General features: G+C 41.0%; 1 protein-coding gene across 2 annotated transcripts in view; it reads right to left on the bottom strand.

Annotated features, from left to right (window-relative positions):
• Positions 1-15,982, bottom strand: part of Start1 (Steroidogenic acute regulatory protein-like) — a 368,052-nt gene extending 352,070 nt beyond the window's left edge. The window contains exon 1 of one of the 2 annotated variants that reach the window (XM_070084953.1): positions 15,715-15,982. The gene's annotated coding sequence lies outside the window, so the exon portion shown is untranslated. The other variant, XM_070084954.1, reaches the window with a different exon arrangement.
• Between the last annotated feature and the right edge of the window lie 468 nt (positions 15,983-16,450).

The raw sequence follows: 16,450 nt of genomic DNA, 5'->3' as shown, positions 1-16,450 counted from the left end.
AGGGTATCAAATGATTTAGATAAAGAAAAATTGGATATCAAATTGGGGAGGAGGAGTATGGAAGAAGTGAATGTTTTCAGATACTTGGGAGTTGACGTGTCGGCGGATGGATTTATGAAGGATGAGGTTAATCATAGAATTGATGAGGCAAAAAAGGTGAGTGGTGCGTTGAGGTATATGTGGAGTCAAAAAACGTTATCTATGGAGGCAAAGAAGGGAATGTATGAAAGTATAGTAGTACCAACACTCTTATATGGGTGTGAAGCTTGGGTGGTAAATGCAGCAGTGAGGAGACGGTTGGAGGCAGTGGAGATGTCCTGTTTAAGGGCAATGTGTGGTGTAAATATTATGCAGAAAATTCGGAGTGTGGAAATTAGGAAAAGGTGTGGAGTTAATAAAAGTATTAGTCAGAGGGCAGAAGAGGGGTTGTTGAGGTGGTTTGGTCATTTAGAGAGAATGGATCAAAGTAGAATGACATGGAAAGCATATAAATCTATAGGGGAAGGAAGGCGGGGTAGGGGTTGTCCTCGAAAGGGTTGGAGAGAGGGGGTAAAGGAGGTTTTGTGGGCAAGGGGCTTGGACTTCCAGCAAGCGTGCGTGAGCGTGTTAGATAGGAGTGAATGGAGACAAATGGTACTTGGGACCTGACGATCTGTTGGAGTGTGAGCAGGGTAATATTTAGTGAAGGGATTCAGGGAAACCGGTTATTTTCATACAGTCGGACTTGAGTCCTGGAAATGGGAAGTACAATGCCTGCACTTTAAAGGAGGGGTTTGGGATATTGGCAGTTTGGAGGGATATGTTGTGTATCTTTATATGTATATGCTTCTAAACTGTTGTATTCTGAGCACCTCTGCAAAAACAGTGATAATGTGCGAGTGTGGTGAAAGTGTTGAATGATGATGAAAGTATTTTCTTTTTGGGGATTTTCTTTCTTTTTTGGGTCACCCTGCCTCGGTGGGAGACGGCCGACTTGTTGAAAAAAAAAAAAAAAAATTCTGTTTATGGTCAAATGGGTGAGTGTAAGTGTTAACCACCAGGTGGTATTCGTGTAATTAGTTGACAGGGTGTATCAGGGAGATAAGATGTTTTCTGATGGTAGTTTTGAAGGTGATGAATGTGTCTGCAGTTTTAGAATTTTCAGGTAGGGTGTTCCAGATTTTAGGGCCTTTGACATACATTGAATTTTTGTAAAGGTTTAGTCGGACACGGGGAATGTCATAGAGATGTTTGTGTCTGGTGTTGTGCCTGTGGGTTCAGTCGCAACTATCAAGAAAGCGTTTTAGGTTAAGGTTAATATTGGAATTTAAGGTCCTGTAGATGTAGATTGCACAGTAGTAAGTGTGGATGTACTGAACAGGGAGTAAGTTGTTGGGCTATGTTAGTGAAAGATGTTTTTTATGGTAGTTTTGAAGATACTGACAGAGGGTGGCTCTGGAGATTTCTGGCAGGGAGTTCCAGATTTTGGCTCCTTTTATGTACCGTGAGTTTTTACAAAGATTAAGCTTGACATGGGGTGTGTCATAGAGATTTTTGTGGTCTAGTATTATGTCTATGGGTTCTATTGTGGCTATCAAGGAAGTGCTTTAGGTCAGGATTAATATTAGAATTTATTCTTCTGTATATGTAGAATGCACAGTAGTAGGAGTGAATGTTTTGTACAGTAAGTAGATTTAGGTCTTTGAAGAGTGGCGGAGGGAGGTGTTGTCTAGCAGTGGACTGTGTGGTCATTCGTACTGTGGCCTTTTATTGAGCTATTACTGGTTTGAGGTGATTTACTGATGTGGATCCCCAGGCACAAATAGCATAGGTGAGGTAGGGATAGATCAGTGAATTGTATAATGCAAATAGGGCTGTTTGTGGTACATAATAATGTATCTTCGAGATGATGCCAACTGTTTTGGATACTTTTTTTGTAGTGTAATTGGGAACCAATGGAGCTCATGCCAGTAAAGACTAGTGGGAATGAAAATACCAGTCTAGTTGCATGATTCAGTCAGGCTGAAATCTTAACTAAGGAATTAGGCAAAACTACAAACTGCAAAAAGCAATATGAGAAGACACAAAGAATAGATAAGGGCAAAGATACTTTACAAATCAAGATACTTTGACTGCAGAGATTCCAAATACAAAAATTTCAAGATACAGTGGACCCCCAAATTTCAAGAGTCTCAAGTTTCGTGAATTTCGAGTATCAGCAACATTTTTCGTCAAAATACAGTGATACCTCGGGATACAAACAGCTCAAAGTGCAAACAATTATGTAAGTGCTTTTGTAAATGTATTTTTGGGGGTCTGAAACAGATTGATCTAACTTGCATTATTCCTTATGGGAACAAATTCGTTTGGTATTAGCACTCGAACAACCTTCTGGAATGAAATAAGTACGTATCCCGAGGTACCACTGTATAGCCTTAAGTTTCGTGATTTGCCTCAAAATTCGGTGGTCGTATGGAATGCATCCGAGAGGCCTCCCAGAGGCTGCGCACACACAAACAATGTCACATGACTCAGAGTCAGTGTGCCATTGTTTCTGAGCGAGTGACCATCACCACACGCATTTAAATGATACATTTTGTAATAATCCATTTCTCTGGGCTTGCAACTGCTAAATAAACCACCCTGGGCCGAAAGAAAGCTTCTAGTGCCAGCCCTTTGGTAAAGAAGGTGAGAAATGCAATAGAATTAAAGAAAAAGTTTGTAGAAAAATACAAAAGTGGTGGTAGTAGAGGGTGGTAGTGATAGTGGTAGAGGGTGGTAGTGATAGTGGTAGAGGGTGGTAGTGATAGTGGTAGAGGGTGGTAGTGGTTGTGATGGTGGTAGAGGGTGGTAGTGATGGTGGTAGAGGGTGGTAGTGATGGTGGTAGAGGGTGGTAGTGATGGTGGTAGAGGGTGGTAGTGATGGTGGTAGAGGGTGGTAGTGGTAGTGATGGTGGTAGAGGGTGGTAGTGGTAGTGATGGTGGTAGTGGTTGTGATGGTGGTAGAGGGTGGTAGTGGTTGTGATGGTGGTAGAGGGTGGTAGTGGTAGTGATGGTGGTAGAGGGTGGTAGTGGTAGTGATGGTGGTAGAGGGTGGTAGTGGTAGTGATGGTGGTAGTGGTTGTGATGGTGGTAGAGGGTGGTAGTGGTTGTGATGGTGGTAGAGGGTGGTAGTGGTTGTGATGGTGGTAGAGGGTGGTAGTGGTTGTGATGGTGGTAGTGATGATGGTAGAGGGTGGTAGTGATGGTGGTAGTGGCTGTGATGGTGGTAGAGGTTGTGATGGTGGTAGTAGTTGTGATGGTGGTAGAGGGTGGTAGTGAAGGTGGTAGTGGTTGTAATGGTGGTAGTGGTAGTGATGGTGGTAGAGGGTGGTAGTGGTAGTGATGGTGGTAGAGGGTGGTAGTGGTAGTGATGGTGGTAGAGGGTGGTAGTGGTAGTGATGGTGGTAGTGGTTGTGATGGTGGTAGAGGGTGGTAGTGGTTGTGATGGTGGTAGAGGGTGGTAGTGGTTGTGATGGTGGTAGAGGGTGGTAGTGGTTGTGATGGTGGTAGTGATGATGGTAGAGGGTGGTAGTGATGGTGGTAGTGGCTGTGATGGTGGTAGAGGTTGTGATGGTGGTAGTAGTTGTGATGGTGGTAGAGGGTGGTAGTGAAGGTGGTAGTGAAGGTGGTAGAGGGTGGTAGTGATGGTGGTAGAGGGTGGTAGAGGGTGGTAGTGGTTGTGATGGTGGTAGAGGGTGGTAGTGATGGTGGTAGAAAGTGGTAGTGATGGTGGTAGAAAGTGGTAGTGATGGTGGTAGAGGGTGGTAGTGATGGTGGTAGAGGGTGGTAGTGATGGTGGTAGAGGGTGGTAGTGATTGTGGTAGAGGGTGGTAGTGATGGTGGTAGAGGGTGGTAGTGATTGTGGTAGAGGGTAGAGCTGCAAGAGCTCTACCCTCACAGGCACAGAGGTCCAGTGACTCTCAAACTGGTCCTAGTGCCATTAACCCTTTCAGGGTCGACAGGCCCTCTCAGAGACTTGTTCTCAGGGTCGACAAAATTTCAAAAAAAAAAACAAAAAAAAAAATTTCTTATGAAAAGATAGATAATCTTTTCACGATCATAATGACAACAAAAGTATGAAATCTGAAGGAAAACTTACGGAATTATGCTCTCGCAAAGTTAGCGGTCTCGATGATGTTCATGCATCGGCGATTTTGCCCACTTTGAGCCCTATTTTCGGCCAATTCCACTGTACTAGTCGACAAAAATCATGAATATTTCGCTAGAACTCCATTTCTTCTATCGAATGAGTGCAAGAAACCACCCATTTACCGATTTCAACTATCCAATACAGTAGTCAGAATTTAGCAATGTTGCCAATTTCACACAAATTTCAAAAGATGCCAATTTCCAAATAGGGTCCAGAATAAACAAGAAAGACATTCCTGGGACTAAAATGACATTTCCTCTGTTCATTAGTCACGTCCCAACGCCCCTCTTACATTCTTTTGCTTTCCACTTTGATTTTTATTCTCACAAATAATAGAAGATTTACTGTTATGCAGACTACCACATTAGTGTAAAAATGGTATAAATAATATCAGCACACCTGTGAAAGAATATTAGATTCACCAGTTGACGTATATTGGACGCTTAGCATGATTTGTTTACTTTTGAACTTTGGTAAAAATTGAACATTTCTGCTACTTTGAGCTCAATTTCAAGGTACTTTTCATTGTAAAATCAGTAAAAATCATCTCAATTTCTGTAATATGTCTTCCATTCTATAGAATGAGACCAGGAAAACTAGAATACAACAATAAATACCTTACGAAAATACAGTGCAAAGTCGCTGTTTTAATCCAAAAACACGGTCAAAGTTTTTTTTTTCTCATTACGCACTGTGTGCTGCAGGATTTTTTTTATGCTGCGCACGCCGACCACACAGACCCATTCTTTCATATGTAGGCCTACCAGCTTTCTCTCACTAGATTTGAGGGCGCTAGAATTTAGGCGTACTAGTACATCAAAAACCCTGGTGCGTAAGCCGTACTAGTACGGCTGAAACCCTGAAAGGGTTAAAAAACAAAGGGAAGTAACCCCAGATAAGGACTTGGTACCTCAAGTCTTTATGGAAGGGGATTCCCCTTCCAAACAATAGTGTAACTTCTCCATCCTCTTCCCTCCTCCCGTCTTCCATACACCAACAAGAGTCTTCAATAAAGGTAAGTGTGATACTATTGTTTTATACTTGATTTCTCATTGTTTTCTGTATGTATACCTATATTTAATCTATAAAAAAATAATTTTTAATACTTTTAGGTGTCTGGAACAGATTAACTGGATTTACATTATTTCTCATGGTGAAAATGGTTTCAAAATTCATGAATTTCGACTTTCGGCAGACTCTCTGAAACGGATTAATCACAAAATTTGAGGGTCCACTGTATAACAATTTGGTTAATATATCCAATAAATAACAATGATAAATCCAGGTAAACACTGAGATCCTTCACTGATTTTACAGGGTACAACCTGACGATACCACAATCAAAGGAACCAAAATCTCTTATCTGTATTCCCTGAGATTTTCCATGATAATCAAAATCTCTGTCTTACCCTCATCTGGTTTCAATTTTCCATTTGGCATCAAAGACTGAATTTGATATCAAGCAAAAGAGAACAAAAATGGGGTTTGTACATTCCACATTCATAATATGAAAGTAAACCTCTATCATCACCATCAAAATAACAATCAACCCTCACTCACATAAACAGTAAACAATACAAGTCCAAGAATAGAGCTCTAAGGAATGCCCTAGGAGATCGCTGAGATACAAAATCATTAATTACCACTTTATACAACTGATCATAAAGATATGATTTCAGAAATGACGAAACAGCATCCTGAAGGCCACAACAACAAAGTTCACTTATCGGTAATCCATGATCAGTGGTATCAAATAGCTGAGAGGTACAACAAAATTAAGTGACTCATTTCTTAAACACGTGTTGAGTGCCAGGTCATTATGAACTTTATACTAAGCTGTCTCAGTAAAGCTAATCTTAAATTTTTAAAGGGGTGGACCCATTAGCCAGCAAAAGGCCTTGGTCAGAAGACCAAAAGCTACAGTGATAGGTCATCATTTGACTAAGACTCAAGCCAGGATATGCTTGTCTTATTTCCTGACAAATCTTGCTTAACATAAGATCTCTCAGATGAATGAAATGGTCTATATATAGACTGCATATAAAGTAAAACATAAATAACTCCACGCGAGAAAGAGAAAGAAATTAATCAAGAATAGTATGTTAAATTAATTTAGAAAGGAATGCAAGATTTGAAACAGGATGATAGTTTGATGTGTTTTCTAAATCAAAGAAAGGCTTCTTGAGAAGGGGATGAACCAAGACTCCCTTCACTGACTATGGAAAGCATCCAATTTAAAGACAATGATTAATCAACACAGGAATAAAAGGAACAGAACTTTCATATGCAGGTAAGATCCTTGAAATATGTATAGGTTCAGGTGTACAATATATCTTATTAAAGCCTCTAATATAATCTAGAATCCCTGCTCCTCATTCACTAAAACAAACTGAGAAATGGTAACCTGTGATACACTACAAGCCAAAACAGCTGCAAAAACTCTTCGATCACTTGAACTGAATATAAGTCTGAACAACTATTCACTTTGAGTAAAATAATCAGGGAAGGCTGAGGCCAGCTGAAAAGCATAATCAAAAGTAAGCAAAGCAGGTTTAGCTATGTAACCAAGTCACTGAAATGGGTAAACAGGATCCCCTAGATCACCATGAAATGATTCAATTTTTTCCCCATAGTAGTCCATCTTTCGAGCCAGTAACTAGTTCATGACTGCTCTACGGGTTTCTACACAATCAAATCATGATCCAGGAGCATGCAATCTATGCCAACAAAGCTCTGCAGTTCTACAGGTCATACATAACTGAGCAACACAGACAAAATCTAAGGGCAGAAATTACTAGTCAACACCTCAAACACTTCTTCATAGATCTTTGTAAACTGATCAACAGACAGTATATATGAATCCACCCTGTCCAAGGTATCTCACCATCACATCAACCAGGTTCAAGTAAAGATTTCTGAAATTGCATAAGGGAAAGTGCGACCATAATATTGAGACAGAAAAAGTAATAACACTATGGTATGATATAATAATAATACAAGGCATTATGTCAACATCTTCAGCCCTTTCAGGGTTTCGGCCATACTAGTACGGCTTACGCACTAGGGTTTTTGATGTACTACTATGCATAAATTCTAGTGCCTTCAAATCTCGCGGGAAAAGGCTGGTAGGCCTAGGTGTGAGAGAATGGGTCTGTGTGGTCGGTGTGCGCAGTAGAAAAAAAATCTGGGACCCAGTGGCACATTGTGGGAAAGCCATTTTAGTAGACCTTGTTCACCATGCCTCGCGGTAAGAAGCTCCTCACTCCTCGACGAACTGAGACACTTTTGTTCCCCAGTGACAGTTCTAATACAGATGGAAGTGCCATTGAAGATGAGTTTCAAGGTTTTGGTGAGGTTGTGACTGAAACTAATGATCAGAATATCGGTAATAGTGAGGAAAACCCAGACGACCCTCAGTCTTCCACCTCTGCTGCTGGGCAGTCTTGTTCACGTTCAGTTGTACAAGAATCAAAGAGGAAACTCCTATTTTCCCAAATCCTGGACTCAGATGTGAGCACTGGAGATGATAGTGATAGTGAATATGAACTACAAGCTCTTGAAACCAGTTCCAATAGTGATAGTGAAGTGAAATATTCTCCAGTGAAGCGTCAGTATATACGATGATATATGCGCTCTCGTAGTGTGCCATATGCTATTCCAAGGGGAAGGAGTACATCTTGGAGCACATCCCGTGGCTGTACAACGGGAACACAGTGAAAATGACGATGATAGTGTTGCAATTGGGATGGAAAATGTGCATGGAGGTGGTAGTGGTGGTGCCGGCCATGAGGCACCAGCAGTGGGCCATACTGCCACCCACGCTGCCACCCACACCACTGCCTCAGCTGGTCTACAACAAAGGCCACCATCCCCTACCCACCCACCACACCAGCCTCCACAACCACAACCTCCACAACCACAACCACCTGTCAATGTCCAGTACCCACCAGCAGACAGCACCTGGGATTGGTAGAAAGCTGTCAATTTTGTTCTAAATCCCCACCAGTTTGATGAAAGCCAAAGTGGAATACGGCCATGTTGTACACTGGGGAACAATGCCACTGAACTGGAATGTTTTGAGTTATTCTTTGACCAACCCCTGATGGAAATTATTGTCAGGGAAAGCAACAAATACTATGAGTACACCATGGCAAACACATTACTTTCACCAAAATCACGTCTACACCAGTGGAAGGAGACAACTGTGGCTGAGATGTATCTTTTCTTTGCCACAATAATGCTTATGCCACATGTGTATAAGCACAGTGTGAAATCATACTGGTCAACAGACCGCCTGATTGCAACCCCAGGTTTCAGTGATATAACGGGAGTGAATCGATTTGTGCTACTGCTACATTTCTCAGACAAAACCAGGCCTGAGAGAAACGACAGGTTATATAAGATTAGGAATGTGTCTGTGTATCTGATAGAGAAATTCAATATGTATTTTTATCCCTTCAGGAAGCTTGTAATTGACGAGTCTTTGATTCTGTTCAAAGGAAGACTCTCTTTCAAGCAGTACATACCAAGCAAGAGGAAACATTTTGGTATAAAGTTGTTTGTGCTTTGTGATTGTTACAGTGGTCTGGTATTGGATATTATTGTGTACACTGGAAGGTATACATTGCAAAATACCGGGAAGTTGTTGGGCATCTCTGGTGATGTGGTTAGAACAATGATAGAACCATACCTTGGTAAGGGGCATATATTATATACTGATAACTGGTACACAAGCCCCTCACTCAGTGATTTTTTGCGGGTGAACATGACAGATGTGTGTGGCACAGTGCATGCAAATCATAAGCATATGCCCAGGTTTGACGCTGGCACTCGTAGAGGTGAGGTGCAGGCGTTTGCTGCCAATGACATCATGGCATTTTGGAGGCATGACAAACGAGATGTCACACTGTTGTCATCAGTTCACCCTAATGAAATGGCAGACACTGGCAGGCAGCATAGAGAAAGCAATGAATCCATTCTAAAACCTGCAGCTGTGATTGATTACACCCTCAATATGCGCTCAGTGGACAAATGTGACATGCAGATTGGGTTTGCCGATTGTGTTCGCAAGAATAATAAGTGGTACATAAAACTTTTTCCATCTTCTGGACATTTCCATGCTCAATGCTTATAATATGTATAAGATGAAGACCAGAAACAAACCACCATATGGCAAATTCTGTTTGTCTGTCATCAGACTAATACCATTCAAGTACCAAGGAACAACACCTGCAATAGACCGCCCACTAAATTATCAACAACTACCTTCTCGTCTGAAGCATGGTGATCACTTCCTAGTAAAACTGCCTGCTACTGCTTTCAAGAAAAAGGCTCAGAAGAGGTGTTACGTCTGTGCACATACAAAAAAACGCCCACAACAACACAGAGACACTCATTTTATGTGTGAGGAGTGTAAAACACCACTGTACATGACACCATGTTTCAAAGACTTCCACAGGCTGCAGAACTTCTAAAAACATGTCCTGTGACTGTATATGTGTATATAAAATATAGAAAAATAGTAATAAACAACATTTCATATCATTTGTTTGTGTAAATATTTTCTGTAAACAAAAGTGACAATAGTCTTCATGCAGTTATTGTGTAGTATAGAAAAAGAAATACTTACAAAATAGTGCTCATATTGGTCTCACAGGCCATAAAAGTTACTTGGAAAAAAAAATTAAAAAAATAATAGAAAACAGTATATAAAAAAATAAATAAAACAATACTGGGTGACTGCAGTCGGCGATGATACCATATATCGGGCATTTTGTGTAAACTTCACGCCTCCATATCTCGGTAAGTATTGATGCTAAAAATTTTTTGTTTAGCCTATAATGTTTAGAAAAAAAGAACTATCTTTTCATAAGAAAATTTTTTTTTTTGAAATTTGGGCGACCCTGAGAACAAGTCTCTGAGAGGGCCAGCCGACCCTGAAAGGGTTAACGGTAACAGAATTAGCAGTTGATGAAAATTCTACAGGATATTAAAAAACTTTAATTTTTTATCATGTACTGAGTTTGCAACTCTGTGAACATCAAAATGGTATACAATACCGACAGGTTGTTAGGTAAGACACACATGCAACAGTTAGACAACTTTATTCCGAAACGTTTCGCCTACACAGTAGGCTTCTTCAGTCGAATACAGAAAGTAGGCAGGAACAGTAGAGATGTGAAGACGATGTAATCAGTCCATCACCCTTAAAGTCGTAGAATTTGAGGTTGTCAGTCCCTCGGCCTGGAGAAGTTCAGTTCCATAGTCAGGAACTATCTGAAGATCAAGCGACAGTGCGGAGACTTAAATACTATGGGAGGAAGGAGAGGTGCAGGGTAGTAGTAGTAGTAGTAGTAGTAGTAGTGAGAGGCCACTGAGAGGTCATGTCCCTCTCAGATCCAACACTTCTCACTTGAAAAGCTTGTCCAAGGTGTTTTCTGTACCAAGATGCCACGTGTTGCAGTGTCTGACAAGATGAACATCAAAATGGTATACAATACTGACAGGTTGTTAGGTAAGACACATATGCAACAGTTAGACAACTTTATTCCGAAACGTTTCGCCTACACAGTAGGCTTCTTCAGTCGAATACAGAAAGTAGGCAGGAACAGTAGAGATGTGAAGACGATGTAATCAGTCCATCACCCTTACTTTCTGTATTCGACTGAAGAAGCCTACTGTGTAGGCGAAACGTTTCGGAATAAAGTTGTCTAACTGTTGCATATGTGTCTTACCTAACAACCTGTCGGTATTGTATACCATTTTGATGTTCATCTTGTCAGACACTGCAACACGTGGCATCTTGGTACAGAAAACACCTTGGACAAGCTTTTCAAGTGAGAAGTGTTGGATCTGAGAGGGACATGACCTCTCAGTGGCCTCTCACTACTACTACTACTACTACTACTACTACCCTGCACCTCTCCTTCCGACAGTATTTAAGTCTCCGCACTGTCGCTCTTCAGATAGTTCCTGACTATGGAACTGAACTTCTCCAGGCCGAGGGACTGACAACCTCAAATTCTACGACTTTAAGGGTGATGGACTGATTACATCGTCTTCACATCTCTACTGTTCCTGCCTACTTTCTGTATTCGACTGAAGAAGCCTACTGTGTAGGCGAAACGTTTCGGAATAAAGTTGTCTAACTGTTGCATATGTGTCTTACCTAACAACCTGTCGGTATTGTATACCATTTTGATGTTCATCTTGTCAGACACTGCAACACGTGGCATCTTGGTACAGAAAACACCTTGGACAAGCTTTTCAAGTGAGAAGTGTTGGATCTGAGAGGGACATGACCTCTCAGTGGCCTCTCACTACTACTACTACTACTACTACTACTACCATGCACCTCTCCTTCCGACAGTATTTAAGTCTCCGCACTGTCGCCTGATCTTCAGATAGTTCCTGACTATGGAACTGAACTTCTCCAGGCCGAGGGACTGACAACCTCAAATTCTACGACTTTAAGGGTGATGGACTGATTACATCGTCTTCACATCTCTACTGTTCCTGCCTACTTTCTGTATTCGACTGAAGAAGCCTACTGTGTAGGCGAAACGTTTCGGAATAAAGTTGTCTAACTGTTGCATATGTGTCTTACCTAACAACCTGTCGGTATTGTATACCATTTTGATGTTCATCTTGTCAGACACTGCAAAACGTGGCATCTTTGTACAGAAAACACCTTGGACAAGCTTTTCAAGTGAGAAGTGTTGGATCTGAGAGGGACATGACCTCTCAGTGGCCTCTCACTACTACTACTACTACTACTACTACTACTACCCTGCACCTCTCCTTCCGACAGTATTTAAGTCTCCGCACTGTCGCTTGATCTTCAGATAGTTCCTGACTATGGAACTGAACTTCTCCAGGCCGAGGGACTGACAACCTCAAATTCTACGACTTTAAGGGTGATGGACTGATTACATCGTCTTCACATCTCTACTGTTCCTGCCTACTTTCTGTATTCGACTGAAGAAGCCTACTGTGTAGGCGAAACGTTTCGGAATAAAGTTGTCTAACTGTTGCATATGTGTCTTACATAACAACCTGTTGGTATTGTATACCATTTTGATGTTCATCTTGTCAGACACTGCAACACGTGGCATCTTGGTACAGAAAACACCTTGGACAAGCTTTTCAAGTGAGAAGTGTTGGATCTGAGAGGGACATGACCTCTCAGTGGCCTCTCACTACTACTACTACTACTACTACTACTACTACCCTGCACCTCTCCTTCCGACAGTATTTAAGTCTCCGCACTGTCGCTCTTCAGATAGTTCCTGACTATGGAACTGAACTTCTCCAGGCCGAGGGACTGACAACCTCAAATTCTACGACTTTAAGGGTGATGGACTGATTACATCGTCTTCACATCTCTACTGTTCCTGCCTACTTTCTGTATTCGACTGAAGAAGCCTACTGTGTAGGCGAAACGTTTCAGAATAAAGTTGTCTAACTGTTGCATATGTGTCTTACCTAACAACCTGTCGGTATTGTATACCATTTTGATGTTCATCTTGTCAGACACTGCAACACGTGGCATCTTGGTACAGAAAACACCTTGGACAAGCTTTTCAAGTGAGAAGTGTTGGATCTGAGAGGGACATGACCTCTCAGTGGCCTCTCACTACTACTACTACTACTACTACTACTACTACCCTGCACCTCTCCTTCCGACAGTATTTAAGTCTCCGCACTGTCGCTCTTCAGATAGTTCCTGACTATGGAACTGAACTTCTCCAGGCCGAGGGACTGACAACCTCAAATTCTACGACTTTAAGGGTGATGGACTGATTACATCGTCTTCACATCTCTACTGTTCCTGCCTACTTTCTGTATTCGACTGAAGAAGCCTACTGTGTAGGCGAAACGTTTCGGAATAAAGTTGTCTAACTGTTGCATATGTGTCTTACCTAACAACCTGTCGGTATTGTATACCATTTTGATGTTCATCTTGTCAGACACTGCAAAACGTGGCATCTTTGTACAGAAAACACCTTGGACAAGCTTTTCAAGTGAGAAGTGTTGGATCTGAGAGGGACATGACCTCTCAGTGGCCTCTCACTACTACTACTACTACTACTACCCTGCACCTCTCCTTCCGACAGTATTTAAGTCTCCGCACTGTCGCTTGATCTTCAGATAGTTCCTGACTATGGAACTGAACTTCTCCAGGCCGAGGGACTGACAACCTCAAATTCTACGACTTTAAGGGTGATGGACTGATTACATCGTCTTCACATCTCTACTGTTCCTGCCTACTTTCTGTATTCGACTGAAGAAGCCTACTGTGTAGGCGAAACGTTTCGGAATAAAGTTGTCTAACTGTTGCATATGTGTCTTACCTAACAACCTGTCGGTATTGTATATCATTTTGATGTTCATCTTGTCAGACACTGCAACACGTGGCATCTTGGTACAGAAAACACCTTGGACAAGCTTTTCAAGTGAGAAGTGTTGGATCTGAGAGGGACATGACCTCTCAGTGGCCTCTCACTACTACTACTACTACTACTACCCTGCACCTCTCCTTCCGACAGTATTTAAGTCTCCGCACTGTCGCTTGATCTTCAGATAGTTCCTGACTATGGAACTGAACTTCTCCAGGCCGAGGGACTGACAACCTCAAATTCTACAACTTTAAGGGTGATGGACTGATTACATCGTCTTCACATCTCTACTGTTCCTGCCTACTTTCTGTATTCGACTGAAGAAGCCTACTGTGTAGGCGAAACGTTTCGGAATAAAGTTGTCTAACTGTTGCATATGTGTCTTACCTTGCAACTCTGTACTGACCTGTCAGGTCACCTCAAGATCTGCATAGTACATCTAGACAGCTTATGCAATATACTGTTATGACCCACATAAGCGACTTATGACCCTGCATGTTTAACATTTGTTAACAATGTGTTAAACATTTATTAACCATGTTTGTAACATTTGTTAACCATGCAAACACATATACATTAATTTTTTATAGAAATAATTAGAGAGTTTCTCTATCTCAAGTGTTCAGTGTAAGGTACTATAACTCCAAATGGTCTATTTTCTTTCATACTGTAAGATTATTTTTCAACCACCTCTCTTTACCTCTTGTATTGCTATAAACTGAATAATGTTAACATTCATAAGAAAGAATAGTAAAAAAAAAGACGATTTCATTCATATTGTGAACAAAATCCTAAGGTTTTGAAATTTATGGGTCAAGTTCCAAGCCAAAAGAAAGAGTGCACTGCAAGAATACATGCAAATTATGTAAGTCATTTACAGTAAGAACATTTTATACTTAAATCTCATGAATTACGAAGCTTGAGACTTTCAAGGTTCCTCTGTATAGCTAACCCAATATGGTCAAATAGTATGAATTGTACAAAAGATCAATTTAGACAAAAGTTAAGTAATGTTAAACCATAAATTAAAATAAGACAGAACTCATAACCATAACTTGATGGTATAGCATTCAGAACAAAAAAAAAAAAAGACCTGGGTTCGATTCCTAGGCAAGTCATGATACAAGACAATTCTGCCCAAAATGCTGTGTATCCTATGGGCTTTCTGATTACTGCACAATCTAAATATGAAGTAATTTAAAACAAAGAATCTAAGATCTGAATCTAACCTGGCATCCATTATCACCTAGCAGTAAAAAAGTAGACATTATTAGGATTAGTAACCCAAGAAAGTCAAGCAGTATGGCTCATATCTGTTGTGGTTCATCAGTCCTTCCCCAAGATGCAATGCACAAGTCAACTAGCTAGTACATGACAGGTGTAAATAAGTAAATTGATTTAGGCACAGGTACACATAAATACATTTATCATACACACTGTAAATTAACTAGGACAACCCACAAATCCGACAAAATGACTTATTTCCATTATTTTATTTAGGGAAAGCAGTAGGGGGGTCTCAGCACAATGAGAATGTTTCCTCAGTTCATTCCAAGGAATGGGAAGGACAAGTATAATTCCTCACCAGCATCAAAGACCTCCCTTGAGGGAGTCACTGGTGTTAGAAGACTTGTCCCACCTTGCCCAGGGTTCAACCTTTGGTACTTCTCATTGGTCTACGGTCGTGGGTGGTTCCAGGCAGGGAACACGTAGGGTTCCATTAGAAATAAGTCACCTTGCTGGCTTTCTTGGGTTATAACCACGCTGGTCTGAGTTCATTACCTTTGTAACTTGCTCAACTATCAAAACTTTGGGGCTCAGTCCCTGGACCCATTATGTACCTCTGTAATGTTTTGACCACCGCCCACAGGATGGGTATGGGGTGTGTAATAAAGGTATTAACTAACTAATACTGTTAGCCCAGTCTTGTTTAATAAAAAGTGTAACATACCTTAAAAACGAAGTATAATCCACATAAAAATATAACAAAGTAAGTTAAAACTTGAGGAAGACACAAGTGTAAAGATGAAGACAGTAGCACAAAGAGTACTGTAGCCTGAGTCATCACTCTTACACCACACAGTAAGTGTACAACCTGGTGCAATGTGTACACCAACACCACCCTGGCTGACCCTGTGCACCTACTATCATGTAGAGGAAGTAGAGGCCTCCAAGGAGGTGCAGGACACTGTATATCACAAGATAAACAAGTGAGGTCCTGGAGGAGGAGTTTGTTTACCCACCGATCATTCACTCTCACTCACGGTCTCACTTTACCATCATTCGCATTCATTTCCACATTCACTAAATCCATCAAGGGAGCTTATATATCCAGAGGTGGATAAGAATCACCCAAATTATATTCCAGAAAGGGACCAACTAGTACCCAGTTCCTCGGATAAAGCTTCTATCCTACCCAGCCCTATGCCCCTCCCCTCTCCCTAAATGTCATAATACTATATAAGCTTTATGTAGTTAAATATAAATATATATAAGGCTTCTGGGGGCATATATATGTCATTGGAAATTTATCCTAGGATAACCCCTCAAAATATAATGTATTATTCTCTGCCTTCTTTCCGATTAGATTTTAGATTAGATTTTGCCACCGAAGTGGCTAGTTTATTGTGCACCCCATATCCATCCTGTGGACGGTAGCGCGAGAGCATATGGATACACAAAAGGCCTAGGAACTAGGCCCCAAAGGGTTAACAGGAATACATATGGATTTATATCTACATATCTATAGTTCACTTATCTGTTACAAGCAAATTTAGGAAATTTGCTTAGTATATCTGGTATCTTATTTTCATTAATAAGATATCTTGACATGTCACATAGGTTATTATACTGTCTGTCTCTGTATTCTTCAATAAGTGGA

The sequence above is a fragment of the Cherax quadricarinatus genome, chromosome 14 (assembly GCF_038502225.1).
Source record: "Cherax quadricarinatus isolate ZL_2023a chromosome 14, ASM3850222v1, whole genome shotgun sequence".
Classification (NCBI taxonomy): Eukaryota; Metazoa; Arthropoda; class Malacostraca; order Decapoda; family Parastacidae; genus Cherax; species Cherax quadricarinatus.
Note: the sequence above shows the minus strand (reverse complement) of the source record. Positions and strands in the feature narration are given on the sequence as shown.